General features: G+C 41.0%; 1 pseudogene; it reads left to right on the top strand.

Moving 5' to 3' along the window:
• The first annotated feature begins 5,854 nt into the window (after positions 1-5,854).
• Positions 5,855-6,373, top strand: LOC140516390 (transcription factor E2F6 pseudogene; annotated as a pseudogene).
• The last annotated feature ends 10,804 nt before the right edge of the window (positions 6,374-17,177 follow it).

Genomic DNA, 17,177 nt, shown 5'->3' on the forward strand with positions numbered 1-17,177 from the left:
GACTCCTTTATAAAATGGGGCTCCCTCTCAAGACCATCCTGGGGCTCAGTTGAGATAATATGCAAATCAACTGAATTCCTATGTGTAAAGTTGGGCATCCTCTCAAGTACCACATAAATGTTCTGTTATTGCTCAGGAGGTTAATATTTCTCAACAGTGAACCTACCCATTACAGTAAATGGCCCTTTCACCACTGATAATGATACACATTCATTCCAAATCAAATTCCATTTTATGGTTGATCACCAAAGTTGGTGATTTTAACGGCTTAGGAAATTGTATTTTAAAGCTAGCAGGCAGCTTCAACTCTGCCACTTCGGATTCCACAGTACATGACAGAGTGTGCACATCTTTGGGAAGGGAGAAGGATTCTGAGTGGAGCTGAAAGCAGCAAGGATAGTCTGGTCCCTGAGGCTGGCACTTCCAACAGAAACTTCTAAAAAAAATGATTCTAGGACTAGGAAGGGAAGTTGGAACTCTCCACAGCCATGTGGCCCATCAGCCTCCCTCACTATTTACCCCATGGCTTCACGTGCAATCTGCAAAAGTCACCTTAGAGCAGTCATTTCTACATCCTGGAAAACTTCCCTGAGAAGAGGCTTTGCTGAATGTCCCATGGGATCAAAGAAATGCAGGCCCATCAACTCATCTGCTGTAACAACAGGTAGAAATTAGCCTTAATGGTGTTCTATTACAATTGATGGAGGGTGGAGGGGATAGGAAAAATTTAAGAGAACTTCAAGAACACATGATAGAAGGACCATTTTCCTCCCTGCTTTTCTGTTTCCTGTTGTTTCATTATACGATGACAAAAAGTCTTTTGTAATGCAGCACAGGAGAGTTTTAGCTGTGTGGGCTGCCATATCCCACCAGTGACTGTGATGAGACACAGCAGGAGGACCGTACTTTGTAGTGGGGCTTGTCTCATTGTTTCTTGGGAAATGTCTGTTGTGTCAAAACAAAATCAATAAAAACTATGTTAAAAAGTGTTTGAAAAAGACAGAAGAAATCAAATACTAAGGCATTCAGTCTTACTACTGTTTATATCACAGATAAAGAAGAGAAATACTACAGAGCACAATTAGAGTAAGAATCAGAGCACATTTAGGGTTAGAATCGGAGATTTCCTTCCCTGAGAAATGCTTGATTAAGTAAATGATACTTAGGGATGAGTTTGAAAGGGCCCTCAACAGAACAGAATAGAACTGGGTAAAGTACTGTTCAGCTGGACAAGACACAATCAACAGCTGGAGGAAGATTTCAATGCCATAGCACATTGGACTTAATGGTGTTCCTGCTGAGGTCTCTGGGCCATTTAGGAAACTTGCTATGAACAGCAGGGCTATAACTATAACTTTCCTGCCAGAGTAAAACCCAGTTTTTTGCTGTTTGTACAATGCATCTTGAGAATAAGATGAAGAAAACGAATGAACATGTGGAATGTCTACTCTTGTGGAACAGGTTAAGCATCAGCCCAAGTGCCAACAGGCATCGGGAAGCAGATTGTCAGAGGTCAGCTGCTCGCAGGCCCTTGTCCAAAACAGACAAGAAGCTAAGTTTGCCTCGGATGCTCTCCTACCTCTTCTCCATCAGTCTGGCATCTCCTCTTCCCAGGTAATTCTGAACTCAGGCTAGTCTCTGGCTATGGCAAAACCATTCCCCACCTGTAATAACCTTCTCCCAGGGTCCTCTCCACTTCCAAATTTCTCTTCTTCACTTCCCAGTCAAGTCTCATTCTTTCAGTGTTCTGTGGGCAGTAAAGACATTGGTGTATGCGCTGTCTGATTAAAGGAAGGGATTGAATGCCCCAGATGCTTAAACCTCCTAGGGGTTTGGGAATGCTTGTTAAATAATCTAGATAACAAAACAGAAGGGGTGATATGTTTGAGTCTATTACCTGCAAGTCTTTTGTCTGCTTCCTTTCACTTTCCTCCCAAAAGAAATGAGATCAAGTTGTCACCTCATTTTTGAAAGGATGTTAATGCCAGAATTACGTGTTATGTCATAAGGGAGAAGGATTCACGTTTTCCAGTAGTGGGCTACATGATTAAAAATCCAGGTGTGGGGTCACATGCAAGCAATCATGCTATTTATTATATTCAGCTACAGTTACAATGATGAATTCACCTGAACGTGCCAATAGAACACATGATGACAGCAGGTAGCAGTGGGCGGGTGGCTAGACCCTCCTGGCCTCCTCCTTCAAGTGGGTTAGCAGGTACCCCGAGATTATGTTGGGCAGACAGCTATAATGACTGCATTGTAATCAAGTTGTGTTGAGGTGAATCCATCACTGTATGCCTTTATTTTCATGCATTTCTCAAAACACAAAGGTAGCAAGAGTCAGCTTAAGTGGAATCTCTTACAAGAGCTGTTTCTGAATTTTATGGCCAAACATGTTAGTTTTATAAAGTTTGGCTGACACAGAAATTCTCTCCAATGCTATTCATTAGGAACACTGCACAATGATCTTTACTAGTGTAGGTTTCCATGTCCCTTCTTCAGACTCAACCTGAGGATGAAGTAAAACAATTCTGGAAATAACTGGAAAAGAAGGAGGGGAGGCATGACCATGTTGGGTGCAAAAAATGCTGCAGGTGAGCAGCTTGCATCCATGTCAAAATAAGAAATTCAAAAAGCTTGAATTTCTTGTGTTAATGGCTCTTTGATATAAAAAGGCAATGCAGAGAAAGTCTTTTTATTTCTTTCTTTAAAAAGATTAATCTGGTTTCCTTTGTTCTTTATGGATGTGATCCAAGGTAAAGTTCAAGTCTTGGTCTCTTAGTTTAGTTATCCTTACAAGCAAGATAAGGCATTCTCATTTCTGAAAGGGAGAAGGCAGGCTGATTTTTGAAATTATAACCTGAATAAATGTGGGCTGCCCCTGAATTGGTCACAGAAAAGAAACGTTTTTTAAAAGGCAAACTGTGACAGCTATAGCAGCTTATTTCCCATGTATTTCTTACTAAATCTAGGGCTCCCACTTCATTGGTGCAGGAAACTCATTTCTCTCTTTCAACAAGACAAAGAAAAGAAGAAAGGAGTTTATTCCTACAATAATGTAACCACAAAGATTGGAGAAAGTCTTTAGGCCTAATCTAATCACTTCCTCTACCTTCAGGCAGGCCTAGTAGATGACAAAGCAGCAGGGATCTGGATCATATTTGCTACAACAATTAATTTCATTTTCAAAGCCTTCCTCCACCTACTCCAGCCAAGTGATTCCTTCAGTTACCTTGCTCTCGCTCATTACCTTATTTAACAACTTCTACCCATAACAGTCACTATTGAGAAATATGGTTCACACTTCAGTGCTTTGGATTTCCAGTAAACCTCACAGTGGAGAGTGGTAGAGAGATTGGGGGGCGGGGAGGAAATACTGCCAATAAGCCTGTTTCCTCTTCATTAGCAACTCACAGGACTGGAGTAATACACCCACTGCTGTTGGTCTTGGAATGACCACGCATATTGCTTTTACAGAGGCCTGAGGGAGATTATGTTGCCTTTTGTCCAGATTCTGTCAAAGAATGGGCTGACCTAGGGAAACAGCTATAATGTACTGACCATTTAGGGACTCCACCTCATAATGGTGATGGAAACCCAGAGATACCAGACTGTCATTCATTGAGACAATGAAATTCCAACTCTTTCAGTCTGAATTTCCCTGAAATCTAACTACGTTAAGGCCACATCCATACATCAACAAACACTACCCTTTGTCTAGGTTGGCCTTCTACATAGTCCCCAAACTGCCACATGCCTACTTCACTTGATGCAAAATTATAGTGTGCTCTCCTTTGTATATGCAGAAGTTAGTGGCCTGTGAGATTGGTGGTTCAGAGAATCCCACTTTGACCACTTACTACTTCCTGTGTTACCCTTGGTTAAGTTACTGAACTTCTCTGAGTCTGTACCTTCATTTATAAAATGAAGGAGTTGGACATTTAGAAGACACAACTGGATGCAATGAGAAAGAAAAATGGGATTTGTGTGGAGACCAATGTGGATGTAAAAGGCACTCACTAACCAATTTTAAAAAGAAATGTAGAGAAGACAAAAGAAGCTAGGCCTGGAAACAGAGGGGGAAATATAAGAACACGGTCTGAGTTAAGATTGGGATGAGGCTGGTGAAAGAAGTTAAAAACAAGAAAGGGCTTGGGAGGTTTTTATTGTTACTGCTGTTGCAGCTATTTAGGAGAAAAAGAAGGATTCAAGAACGGAGAGGCTATTTACATGGAGTACAATGGGACAATAACTAATAACAGAGAGAGGACAGAACTGCTCCATTCTCATTTTTCCTTTTTCTTTTCTCTCTGCCAAGGGACCTAAAGAACAGAACCAGGAAAAATGGATGAAAGCTGCAAAGAAGCCAATTCATGCTCCACATCAGCGAAAACTTTCCAATGAGAATTGTCTCAGAGTAGAACAGATAGCTTTAGGGCAGTGAGGGCCCCTCACCTTAGAAGCCTTCAAAGAGAGGCTGGATTTGACAGGTACGTTACACCAGGTATTCTTTTCATGTGTGAACTGGAGTAGATTGCTGCTGAGATTCTGACCAACATTCAAATTCTGTGATTTTTCTGACTAGACAACTTCTCAGGTCTCCTTTATTTCTAAATGTATAATCCTATAACTTATCTTCCAGTGAATTTATGCTAATTTTAGGGGGAGTAGTTAGTAGAAATTGATTTCAGGATACAGGTTAAAATGAGGTGAACTTCCAAGGTTGTTTTAGCTCTACAGTGTTATGGAGACAACATCACATCAAAGGGGAAAAGAAAAGTACAACGAGTCTTTTTAATAACATAACAGTTGCTCTATCTATAAAATTAGAGGCAATAATATTTTTATCTGTCTAAAGGCTGAAGCTGGGCCAGATTTGCCCTTGAGGTTCCCTCCCTTCCATCTCAAAAAGGATAGTCACAGATTTGGAGCTTGAAAGGACATCATAGATCAGTTACTTAAAACTCCCTTACTGTACAGATGAGGAAACTGAGAATCAAAGATGTTAAGTGATTTATCTAAGGTCACACTGGTAGCACATCAAGGGATGTGAACCCAGGTTTTGTGGTTCCAAATTTAATACTCCTTTGGCTACGCTACAGATTTTTGGTTCTTATTTCTAGATTTGATATTGTCTATGTAAAGGAGCTCCATCATCTAAACAAAGTGCTTTTCCCTCCAATGTTTACAAAAAACCTTAAGAAAGTGTTTTTAGACTTATGTTCCATAAGGAAGTCTTGCACATTCCAGAACTTAGTAGCTATGGAAATCATTTTATCTTTGATCACTCAATAAATTCATGACCATAACTCAGCTTGTGACATGTAAAGAAGGGTTTTACATTTACCTGTTTAATTAGCCGACTCTAAGAACCTTATTTCAGGTGAAATTTGGGGAAAAAAATGGTGCAGATGTTCTAAGAGGTTAAGATAGATAGTAGATAATGACAGATGGAAAGACAAACAGATGGACAGAGAGAGCATTTATGAAGCACTTGCTTTGTGCCAGACACTGCTAAGCACTGGGAATACAAAAATAAAGACAATGTTTGCCCTTATCATCAGGGGTCTGAGCCTAGGGGCTCTGGACCAAGAATTCTGGGTAGTTCAGGAAGAGTTTAAGATGTCCTGCTTCAATCAATCAAAAACACTTATTAACCCACTAGACTGCTAGTGCACTGAGGACTCTGACACCGTAGACCATATGCCCACCAGAAGAAGCTGGAATCCCCACCTACCATCAAGAATAAAGATTAATTTAGAAGAGAATATACAATACATGGCCATGAAAAACAATAAGAGTGGCAAAACGTCGTTATGATAGATCTTTGGTTAATTTAATTCATAAATTCATGGAACTCATCAAATCTGCTCCTGGTAGAGCAAATTCTGACTTAAATGAATTTGCAACACTGGGAGTACAGAAATGAAGAATGTATGACACCACTAATGTATAGATGGTACTGACCTCACTCAAAAGAGATCTAAGAATCATGTTCAATGGATTATGATTTTGGTGGTCTTAGTGGTATTGGAACAAAGTTAACCCAGCAAAAGAAGATAAATGATGAACATACTGAATTAATAGCAATGGAAAAGGCTTTGGATGACTTAGTTAAAGTTTTGCTCAGCAGCTGTATGAACCAACAGATGACAAAGAAAATGAAAGATTAGCTTATGTGGCCTATCAAGATTTCCACAGCATTCAGGCTTCCCACAAATAGACTGTCATTGCAGTCAAGGCTCCAGAAGAAACCAAATTGCACGTGTCAGTTCCTAAGGAAGACTATAACTATGCTATAAAGAGCACAAAGAGACCCATCAATGTTTACTTATGTGAAATGGAACAGAATAAGTATCAAAATATTTGAAAACATGGGCACTATTTTATCTGAAAATAAGTTTACAGTTCATTCTGATCAAGAAGGAAATCTATAGCAGAGTGAATCAAGTGAAAAACCACCTGGATTGTCTTGAACAATGAAACTCTGGAATGAGTTTAGCAGTTTTTGTCAAGTTGGCTTAATTTCCTCTATGGTCAGACTCATTTTTTCAGTTCAGACACACACACACACACACACACACACACACACACACACACACATATACACCCACCCCAGCCAGGGGGCATTTCTATGTCCAGTGTGATATGAACATTAAGAAAAATAGCTTTAGTAGCCCTCTTGTATACTGTTAGATTGTGGAAAATGGCTCAGATTATAAATAATTATGCCAATGTCATTTGGCATTTATGTAAGTAAAGTAAGGATGTTCCCTACTGGAAAAAATTTCAGGAAAGCAATCTTTTAGAGCATAAATTTGTTACTACCAAAACATTTGGATTAATTTGAAGTTGAAGAACACAGCATGTCATTAAGCTCTTTCCTTACAAACATTATGTGAGTACTGTTTGCATTATTTACATTCAGTTATTTTAATAGTAAAAGTGTCCACAATAAAACTGAATGTGAATACTCTTGTATATATCTGTAGAATGTTTAGATAGCTCATGAAAAATGTGAAGCAGACATGAAATTTTCACCCTGTGCAGAAAAAAAAACAATGTAAATGGGAAAAGTAAAACACGAATACATAGTATAAACCAGGCACTAGGGAAACTAAACCAAATGAAATGCTTTCTGCCCTCAAGGAGCTTATAGTCTAGATGGGGAAGACAATGTGTACGTGTAACTTTCATATACACACACAATATTTATGAAATAAATGCAAAATAAATACAAGGCAATATTATAGGGGGTAGGAATCAGGAAAGACTTCAGGGATACAGTGATACAAATTGAGTTTGAATGAAACAAGGAATTTGAAAAGACAGACATAAGGAAGTATTGCATCTGAGTTATGGGTGTCAGCCTGGGCAAAGATATGGAGATGGAAGATGGAGTGCCCCATGTGCATGAAAGGCCATAAAAGGAAGCTGGAGCTAGTGAAGAGCTTTAAATGCCAGAGAGAGGAATTTCGTTTTTGTCTTAGTGGTAGTGAGCCTACCGAGCTGGAGAGTAACACGGTGAAAATTGTGCTTTAGAAAAATCACTTCAGCAATTGTTTGAAGAATGGATTGGACAGGAGATAAAATAAGAAGGCCTACTAGCAGATTATTGCAAGAGTCAGGCAAAAGATAATGAGGGCTTGAAACAGAGGAGTGGCTGTGTGATTAGAGAGAAACGGTTAAATGTAAGAGCTATTGTAGAGGGAGAAATGGCCAGATTTGACAACTGACTGAATACGTGTGAGGAGGGACACTGAGTAGAAAACTGACCACCTGCATGACTGGCAAGATGGTGCTACCCTCAGACGGAAATTTGGAAGAACTCTTTTTCAGAGGTTTCAAGAGAAAAATAAGGAGCTCTGGGATGTTTTTTGAGTTTGAGAAATCTATTAAATATTCTACTTGAAATGTCCATTAGTTAGTTGGTCATGTGAGTGGCAGGGAGGGAGAGAAGAGAAAGAAGAAGAAGAGAGGGGGGAAATGGTAGAGGAGAGAGAATACATGAACCCCTGGAGGCTGATCAGGTCACCAAAAGTGTGAAGGGAGAAGAGGACCTAAAAAAAATCTCCCAAGTACACCTATGGTTGGGGACAGAGCATATGTGACATCCAACAAAGGAGACTAAGGAAAGGTCAGATAGGTGGAGGGAGAACCCAGAGATGAAAAAGTATCCAGGAGAGAAGGTAGAGAACAATATTCAATACTGCTAAGAAGGATGAGGACTGAGAAAAGACCCTTAAATTTGGCAATTAAGAGATTGCTGATAACTCTGGAGGAAGCACCTTCAGTTGAGTGATGAGGTTAGAAGCCAGACTACCAAAGGCTGAAAAGGAGTTAGCTTTTTCTCGAAGCTTAGCTGTAAAATAGAAGTACGATAAGGACTCCAGCTTCAAGGAATGGCAGAGTCAAGCAAGAGATTTTTAAGGATGGAGAAAACTGGATATGTGTCTAGGCAGCAGGAAAGAGCCAGCTGATAAGAAGATATTAAAGAATAGAGAGGGGTTTGATTGTGGAGACAACATGCCTGAGAAGACATGGTCAGGGTTGGAGTAACAGATATAAGTAGACAGTTGGATTTAGTGAGGACAGCCTCAACATCGGAGACTGGAGTAAAGGGGAAGAGAGTGCATGACTGTGTAATGAGCTTTGAGATACAGAATGGGGAAAAAAGAAGAAATTCAAGGCAAATGGCCTATATTTTTTTCAGTAAAGTTTGAGGCAAGATCCTCAGCTGGGGAGAGGGAAGAGTAATGTGGTAGTGTTGAAGAGAGAAGGTTTGAAGCAGCTGTTTTGGGAAATGGAATAGGAAATTGATTAGGAAGGAATCAAAGCATTGTTTTGGTACAATGACAGACAGTGGAGATTAAACAACATAAATTCATAGAGGATCCAGTCAATATATGATTTCCTCTTGCTATATTGAACAGCAAGTGGGCAGGAGAGGAAGATGCAGATGACAGAAGTAATCCAAGGTTAGGGTCTGGACAGATGTGAGTGTCAAAAGGACAAGAAGGTAAGAGACTCAAGAGCAGGGGTCTGTGTAGAGTTAAGCTGATTAATTACAGGGTTTTAAGAAGAGAAAAATTAAACCAGAAAGGGGCTGACAGCCTGGAAGAGTAATGAATGGTGGAGAGCCCGGAGGTCACAGTGAAAATGAAGACTAGGTTTAAGAAGAGTGAGGCATAGGGAGAGATGGAATGATGGGAAGTTATAGTTAGATGAAGGCATTACAGAATTCTTGCACATGGAAATGTAAAGTGTGTGAGTTATGACAATATCAAACGTATGACCATAAATTTGTATCACCATACAGTGAAGGAGTAGGTCATGGAACTGTAGAGAATAAGGAAGGTTAGAGGTTAGGGTACTGACTGGACCATCAACATGTTGAAGTCCTCTCATATAAGTGAAGGAAACAGAGTACAGGCATTCCTCAGGAGTACTGCAGGTTTGGTTCAAGACTACCACAATAAAGTGAGTCACACAAATTGTTTGGTTCCCCAGTGCATATAAAAGTTAGTCTGTTAGGTGTGTAATAGTAGTATGTCTTTAAAAAATGTACATACCTTAATTAAAAATACTTTACTGCTTAAAAAAATGCTAACCCACCATGTAAGCTTCCAACAAGTAACAATCTTTTTCCTGGTGGAGGGTTTTGCTTCGATGTTGATGGTTGCTGACAGATCAGGGCAATGGCTGCTGAAGGCTAGGCAAGCTACGGCAATTTCTTAAAATGGGGCAACAATGAAGCTTGCCACATTGGCTGACCCTTCCCTTCACTTGAACATTTAGAGGCCATTGTAGGATTATTAATTGGCCTAATTTCAATATTGTTGTATCTCAGGAAATAGGAAGATCCAAAAAGAGGAAAAGAGACGGGGATGGCTGGTTGATAGAACATTTAGAATACATGTAATATTTATCTAGTAAGTTCACCTTTTTATATGGGCGCAGTTTGTTGGAATCTCAAAATCATTACAATAGACCGCTGATCACAGATCACCATAACAGATATAATAATAATGAAAAATTTTGAAATATTGGGAGAATTACCAAAATGTGACACAGAGACAAGATGGGAGCACATGCCATTGGGAAAATAGTGCCAATAGACTTGCTCAATGCAGGGTTGCCACAAACTTTCAATTTGTAAAAAATGCAATATTTGCAAAGTACAATAAAGCAAAGTTCAATAAAATGAAATATACCTGTAGAAAGGAAAGCTATGACCCAGATACTGCAACTCCTTGAGAAAGGCCACAATAGATCCAAAAATACTGTCATAACTTTGGAACAGAATGCCTTGGGAGCTGGTAGCTAGCTGTCCAAAATTTGGACTTGGAAATTTGGAGACAGTGAATCTGAAAAGAGAACATGCTGAGTGATAGCAACAGAGAGAGTCTGCAAGTGGCATTGAGGAAGAAGAAGTAATCTAATTCTCCATCCAGGACCAGTATGTTAAGGAGTAAGAAAGAAGAGGCAACCAATATTGCAAAGGATGACCAGGGATGCAGTGACCTGCGGGTGACATTGTAGGAGAGGAACACAAGGATACCATGCATGCTAGAAGATGGAAGGAGCATGAGAGAAAGATGTATAAAATTAAGAAAAGTATGATAATGACAGAATGTAGTATCTCAGATTGTACATGGTATGCTGAAGCTTTTCTGCCCTCCCAGGGGTTTTGTGGACTTCTGAGATAGCATCTATCAAGAGCCACCACACAGGACAGCTTTGGACTTCTCCAGGGTTTTTGGATGGATTTCAACAACTAAGGGTGGTGGATATGGTCTCAGAGTGCTCTGTGTTCAGCCAATACTAATTATAACATGTGTTAACATCATGGTCAGCCAAATGGTCACACCAAAGAACAACTTGCTGGAGTATTAACATGCAGATACTGGGATGAAATAAAATAAGTTTAATGTCCTTCAATGTCTAAAATTTAAATCTTGAAAGTTTTTAATGCCAGCAGACTTAAGTAAAGCTAACACATTTACTGGAATCATCACTGCAGAACCTCAGTGATAGGATTTTACCATTTCCTCTTATTTCTCATTTCTTTGCCCATCTGATCTGTATTATCCCCTGTATCATTCCTAATTTCTACTGTTCTATTCATGCATCAAAATTTATCTTTCTTTTTAAAAATCTTTTTATCTTTCTCTATTTACCCAACACAGAAGCCAAAGGAAGAGAGTTTCAAAGAGGAAGCAGTCAACAGTATCGAATTGCAGAGAGGACAAGGAGCATGGATGGTCATGATGTGACTATCAACACTAACCAGGTTATCTGGATTGCTGCACAGAACTGCAGTATACCAACATAACCCAACACAAAGCACTGCTGGTCATGTAATAAGCCTTTCAAGTTAATGAAAGTTCTCTGCTCTACCAGCAGAGAATGACTGATTGATGGACTGGAAGTACTGAGAGTCACCTTAAAGATCATTTTGTCCAAAGCCCTTATTTTAAAGATGGCAGGAATTTTCTCATTACCCTCTTCCCCTTTTTGGTTTTGGCCCAATCCCATTTCTCCTTTAGGAATCTTTATCTGAGATTCGCATTAAAGTATTGAAAACTGTCTATTCATCAGCTAAACCAGATAAAAGCAGTGTACATGTAAAGTACAAGAATAAAGTCACCTCACTGGTTTCCCAAATCTTCCTTGGAAAGGGCTTAGAACTTCTAGATCCAAATTAATGTTGGCAGTTCAACAAGCAGAGTTCAAGTACCTACTCTTTTCAGGACACTGGTGATACAGAGACATACATTTCAAAGACAGAGACAATAATAAACAAGTTGGCTAGATTCCTAACTGGTTAAATGGCTGTACTCAAAGAATAACTATTACTGATTCAATGAAGGTCCCCAATAGACAACTCTGGACATTTCTGCTTGACCCTGTGCGGTTCCCACATTTTTATCAATAACTTGGATAGTAGCATAAATGCTCCACTCCTCATCTTTGCAGAGGACACAAAACTTGGAGGACAAGTTACCATACTGGCTGACAGGGTCAGCATCCTAAAGGCTCCTGGTGGTCTAGAGCATTCTTAGCCATAAAAACAGGCAGTAGGTCAGAAACGACCCTCGGACTGCAGTGAGCAAACTCCCACTCACTGGCATTGGTATGAATCTAAAGACAGGAAATATAATATGGATCAATGTCAAGTCTTGCACATAAGTACAAGAAATCAACTACCAAGTACAAATTGGAAGGAAAGAAGGAAGAGAGAGGGAGGAAGGAAATGAGCGTTTATTAAGCATCTGCTGTGTGCAAGGCACCGTGCAGAGCATTTTACAAATATTATTTTATTTGATCCCCATGATAACTCTGGGAGATAAGTACCATTACTTATAGATGAGAAAACTGAATCAGACAGAGGTTGTGATTTTCCCAGGGTCACCCAGCTGGTAAGTGTCTGAGGCCACATTTGAACTCAGGTCTTCCTGACTCCCAGCTCTATCCATCACTGAAAAGGTTTAGGGGGCTTTAGTAAAATTCAATCTCAATATGAGTCAGCAACGTGTGAAGTGGTAGCCAAAGAAGTTAATGTACTCTTGGGCTGCATTAGGAGGGGCAAAGCTTCCAGGAGTAAGGAGGTGATAGTTCCACTGGCCTCTGCCCTCATCATGCTGGAGTAGCATGTTCAGTTCTGGGTACCACAGTCTGAAGAGGTCATTGACAACCTGGGAAGTAGCCAAGGAGAGCAACCAAGCTTAGAGAAGAACCTGGAGGCCTCATTATTTAAAGAGCATTTTAAAAATTAAATTTATTTATTTCTAGTTTTCAACATTCACTTTTATAAGATTTTGAGTTCTAAAATTTCCCCCTCCCCAAGACAGCATGCAATCTGATATAGGCTCTACATGTGCAGTCATATTGCTATTTGAAGAGCGTTTGATGGAACTGAGGATGGAACCTGAAGAGAAAGCTCAAGGAGAACATGATGGCTGCCTTTAAATACAAAAGGGTAGAACACGGATGAGGGATCAGACTTGTTCCATTTGGCCCCACAAGACAGAACCAGGAGCACTGTCCAATGATGAGATCTGGACCATAGCTGCCCTGAGAGGCAGTGGGTCACCTGTCCTTGGAGAGCCACTAAAGTTCTTTCCAACCCCCAAATTCTGGGATTCTATGAAAAAGCAACCAGTTCCTGCCTGCCTGCCTTGTAGGGGGGCAGGGAGAGAAGGACAACTCAAACACAAATAAGTCAATACAGAATAATGACAAAGCATTCATGAAGTGTTTACTATGTGCCAAGAGCTGGGGCACTGCTACAAAAGCAAGGAGCAGAAATACATAGCGGAAGGTGGCCAGGGAAAAGTCAGTAAGTGCAGGTCACCGAGCTGTCCCTTTCACAGGCCATGGCAGGGCTGATCTGATGAGAGTTTAGACCAAGAGGTAGAAGCAGAGGCATTTGAGCAGTTGCAAATGATCTGAGGGAAGATGAACACACATGGGCCCAAGGAATTCAGAGCCAAGTAGTTTAGCTCTTTTCAGACACTGTCTCTGAGGATCTGTTCTAGAAGGTGACAAAGAGGCCGCAGCAGAATGGAAAACATCCTGAGCTGATATCAATCCCGTAGGTGATACCTGAGCTGTGGCTTGAAGGAAGCCAGGGATTCTGTGAAGCAAAGGTGGAAAGGGAGTCCTACTTGTCCTTCAAACTTACCTCCTTGCCACCAATACAACAAACATGTTTGCATGCCTCTTTGGGCACTGCCTTCTTCTGAAGCCAATCTTCATCCTTTGAGGGTATGACTAGGATTTCTGAAGTAGCCCAAAGTCATTCTAGGGAAGGTCAAGTAACAAGGTGAGTAATATTGTTTGGGATAAGAGTTGAGGCCAGACAATAAAGTAAAGAGACAGATGTTCTTGTTTGTTTTGTAAACAGGCTCCAACAATTCCAGAACTCTTTGGCCCATTGGCAGCAGGTGTTAGAATAAATGTCCATTTGATATCAAGTGGCTGGCTGCTTTGGGGAAGCAGGCACTCATGCAGAGTTGTCTCACTACTTTGAATTGTGAAGGTCAGGTTACATAAGTACCTGGTTACTGTGCAGCCCACTCCTCCCCCCAAAAAAGATGCCATAATAGCTGCCTTTCCTTCAAGTGCATTCTGGTTCTCAGAACAGAGTTACACAATATCAAGATAATGTGCTGCTGAGACTTATTCTGTCTAGCATTGGAAAATGTGAAACCACATGTCCTTTCTGGATTACTTAATGCTTGCCTTAGATCAAGAATTTGATTATTTCTTTGTTTTAAGCATATTTCCTTTCCATTCATTCCTTGTAAGTTTTCAGTCAAAAGAAAAAAAATACAAACTAAAAAAACACCAATCTGATTCTCTCTGTGTATAAAACATGGCCTAGGATGGTCTTAGACAGTGTGGGAACTAGAAATAGGAAAGTTCAACTTCTGTTTCTGACATGTACCAGCATTCTGAAGCCATATCACCTCTTGCAGCCTATTTCCTTATCTGGAGAATGGGGATGATGATACCTACATTACCTACCTCATCAGGCTGGAAGGAGGAACAAATGAGAAAGCCCATTTGAAGTGCTTTGCAAACTTTAAAGCACTAGATAAATTAAAGTGTTTTCTTCATCTTCATCATCATCATCATCACCACCACCACCACCACAGGGATACAGGGTATGTTCAGGGAGGACTAGTACCTTTGGTGTGATGGCTGCCGAGCCCTTTTCAGGGCTCTTCTACCTTTGGTGTCTGCCTGTTCCACCTAACTCTCACCTGTGGCTCCAAGAAGCTGCAGCATGTGCAGCGGCCACACCCTGGTAAACCATTTCGACAGACAGGCCAATCTAGGTTGAGGGTAACCAAGTGTTCTCCAACCCATTGGTGAGTTAGGGGGGGTGTCTACCCCAAGCATGTGAAGACTTCAGCTGGTGGAATGGGGGGATGAGAATAATTTGTTCCAACGGCCATGAAGGCAGATGAAGCAGGCGATGTGGAGCACTTAGAGCTTAGTTAGACACTGAAGACACCAAGGTCATCCACTGCAGCCTGAGCCATCGCCAGTTGTCTTGACTCTGTCCTGCCATTAGATTATGATGACTCTGGAGGAGAGAGTGAAACTGACGACTTTGTGCAACTCTGCCTCACTTAAAATCAATTTACGCACAAATCAAAAGACATCACCCATACCATTTCACTATTATGCCTCAAAGTCCTGTGGTGATAGGCAAGTGATGAAGCAGCAGGTACGGATACACTGGGAGCTGGAGTCACAACTCTGCATGCAGGCGGCCCAGGCCATAGGGTCATTTCTCACTGGAAGCAGCAGTGGGACTCGGCAGCCCCCGGGTGTCTGAGCAGCCTTATACAGATTGCACTGCTCACCTCCTGGGGTGAGGAAGGGGGCTAGAAAAGGTGCCCTAAACATTGCCTGCTTACCCAACCCTGGCCTGATTACCTTGGCAGGCAGAGAATCCCACTATGCAGTCAAAAAACACAAAAAAATGTATGAAAACATCTGCAAAGATGATTCCATCCACCATTGGCGCATGGAATGTGTGCACACTAATAGACAACACAAAATTCAGTACACCTGAAAGAACTGCTCTTGTTGCAAGAGAACTCAACAGGTATCACATCCAAACAGCAGCCCTAAGTAAAACAAGGTTGGCAAATGAAGGCCAGCTTACTGAGATTGGAACTGGATATACCTTTTTCTGGACTGGGTGTAGTGAAGGGGAGCGCCGTGAAGCTGGTGTGGGGTTTGCAATCAAAATCAATTTTATCAGCAAGCTGGCATGCCTGCCAAAAGGAGTGAATGACAGGCTCATGACAATGCGATTGCCACTCACAGGAAAATGCCATGCTACCATCATCAGTACCTATGCTCCCACTATTACAAACCCTGATGAAGTCAAAGAAAAATTTTATGAAGACCTGGAGACCCTTATCGTCAATGTGCCAAAAGAGGACAAGCTTATAATTCTGAGTGACTTTAATGCTAGAGTAGGCTCAGACTACCAGACTTGGCAGGGAGTCCTAGGGAGGAATGGAGTTGGAAACACCAACAGCAATGGTCATTTACTGCTGAAGACTTATGCATCACATGACCTCATCACCAACACTATCTTCCATTTACCTAAATGCAATAAAACTTCATGGATGCACCCTCGCAGCAAACATGGGCATCTAATAGACTATGTGACTGTAAGGAGAAGAGATAGACAAGATGTAAAAGTGACAAAAGCAATGTGTGGTGCAGAGTGCTGGAGTGATCATAGACTTATCCTTTCCAAGCTAAATATTTGCATTCATCAAAAGCACCAACCCCAAGGCAAAATGACTACCAGAAGAATTATGTCAACAAATTAGAGCTCCTCTCTGAATGTGAACAGTTTGCTGCTGACTTGGAGGGAAAGTTGAGCCAACACAGAGTTGGCAACAGTGGAGCAGAAAAGGAGTGGGCAGCATTCAGAGATTTGGTGCACAGCACTGAGTCAGAACACTCACAAACACCAAGACTGGTTTGATGAAAATGATGGGGAAATTCAGAAGCTGCTAAATGAAAAATGAGAACTCCACAAGATTTACCAGCAGGATAGTTTATCTGCCTCTAAGAAGGCAGCATTTAATTCCATCAAAAGCAAAGTACAAGCAAAGCTTAGAGAGATGCAGGATTCCTGGCTCAGTAAGAAGGCAGATGAAATTCAGTTTTATGCTGACAGTAACAATTCAAAGCACTTTTATGATTCCCTGAAAGCTATTTATGGACCAAAAACCTATGGTGCATCACAACTACTCAGTGCTGATGGAGCCACATTGATTAGCGATAAGGACATGATCCTACAGAGATGGGCTGAACACTTCCACAGTGTTGTCAACAGACCATCATCAATCAATGCCGAGGCCACTGACCATTTCCCTCAGGTTGAAGTCAATTCCTCCTTAGCTGAACTTTCAACTGAAGAAGAGGTTTTGAGGGTCATTAGGCTCCTTTCATGTAGCAAAGCACCTGGTGCTGATTCTATTCCAGTTGATATTTACAAGGTAGGGGAACCATTGCTCATACAAAAGTTGACTGAAATTTTCCAGGTTATATGGCAAGAGGAGATTATCCCCCAGGAGTTCAAGGATGCTGCCATTGTCCATCTCTATAAGGGTAAAGGGAATAGGTTGTCC

Source organism: Notamacropus eugenii, chromosome X (genome assembly GCF_028372415.1).
Source record: "Notamacropus eugenii isolate mMacEug1 chromosome X, mMacEug1.pri_v2, whole genome shotgun sequence".
NCBI classification, from domain to species: Eukaryota; Metazoa; Chordata; class Mammalia; order Diprotodontia; family Macropodidae; genus Notamacropus; species Notamacropus eugenii.